Raw genomic sequence first — 1,750 nt, forward strand, 5'->3', positions numbered from 1 at the left:
GTTTCTTGTCGCAACCATTATAGCTTCAAAAATTGAAGATTTGCCTCGGCCCCACGGTGGGCGCCAATTGTACCTGAGTGGAGAGATGGGGCCCAGGCACGGTCGGTTGACGTGGTGTAATTGCTGACGTGTTGATCTTCTTCTCCTCTGGTCGATTGTCCTTTCTTGCTGTCTCCTTTGGTCGGTCGTCCCTTCGTGCTATCAACTTCGGTCGGGCGGGGGAGGGTACCTGCGAAGGCACTCCGACGCTCAAGTAAGTATGAGATTCTAAGCGCAGTTTCGTAAGTGAATGAAAACGTACCTTTCTCTGGCTTGAGCACAGTATTTATAGGATTGCCTAATGGGCTTTCTATCCCTTGGGCTCAGGGTGGTTTATGGATATGTCTTGTCAGTCGTGCTCCGGAATACCCGGGGAACATATCTTCTCTAAACGCATATTCCTTATTCTTCGGAGGTGTATCTTAACCACCTTAGCTTGTCACATAAATGCCCTTACATTTATTGTGTATACGGCCGGTCGACCACGTGCGTTCGTTTCCATTTAGTGTATAAGGCCGGTCGGCCACGTGCGTTCGTTTCCATTTAGTGTATAAGGCCGGTCGGCCACGTGCGTTCGTCCGGTGCCTACCAGTACATATATATATATATACTCTGATGTCTCACTTGTACCAATTAATTTGGTTTATTCCAATCTTATCGAAGATTGTAAGAAATTAGTTTTAGTAGTTACATTCTTTTAGTTAATGTCGATTTGTGTATAAATTATGATTTTTTTAAAAATTATATATTTATATTATTAAAAAAATATTAAATATTATTAGAGTTGACTAAGTTAACTCTAATTCCACATTATCATTGTTTTAATCCAATATATTTATGATTAAAGTTATTAAGTATGAGTAAAACTATGTTCATGGGATGATTTACTTGTGTTAAAGAAAAAAGTCATTGTTTTTTGTTGTTTAGCAATTTCTACCTGTTTGAACATCATCACTGTGTTGTGTTTGAGTAGGATTAAACTAGATGATGCATTAAATATTCTTCGTGTATGTATTAAATGTTATATTCTTCTTGAAGCAATAACCTGATAGTTGGATGAACTTGTGAGGGTGTCTTTAGTCAAAATTGTGTAAAACATTAATCCTTATAAGGAAAGAAAGTCTTTTCCAAGATTGATAGATCAATTTAAGGGAGTTGTTGAGACGAAACAACTTTAACTCATTTTCTAAAACACTATTGATGTGACATAAACTTTTGCAAATCCTTCTAAAGATTAAGGAAACAAATATTTTGTGCAATGTATAATAAACATAAAGATATTCATAAAGTATCATAAAGTATTGTGTTAGCTTTAGACTTTGCATGTATTGTCTTAACAAATATTTTGCTTATTATACATAAAAAAGATGGTACATTATTACATCGTCTGACAAATAAAACATAATGCGTATTACATAGCTTTAGCCTCATTGATGACGTGAACATCTTAAGCATCCACTACTAAAAAAATCAACTAATAGAAAAAAATTTAAACAAAAAATAATTAGTTGTCATATTGATTAATATATCAATTTAGAAACTATTTAATAATAATAGAAATTAATTTAGATACTAATAATTTTTTTAATTTATAAAATAATATTTAATTTAATTAATACAATAACTAATTATTTTTTATTTTTAAAATTGGTTTCTATTTTAATGTTTTTCTAAAACACTTCCAAATAATAAAATAAATAGCTTTAGGGTG

This window comes from Phaseolus vulgaris, chromosome 7 (assembly GCF_051622355.1).
Source record: "Phaseolus vulgaris cultivar YP4 chromosome 7, ASM5162235v1, whole genome shotgun sequence".
Taxonomy (NCBI): Eukaryota; Viridiplantae; Streptophyta; class Magnoliopsida; order Fabales; family Fabaceae; genus Phaseolus; species Phaseolus vulgaris.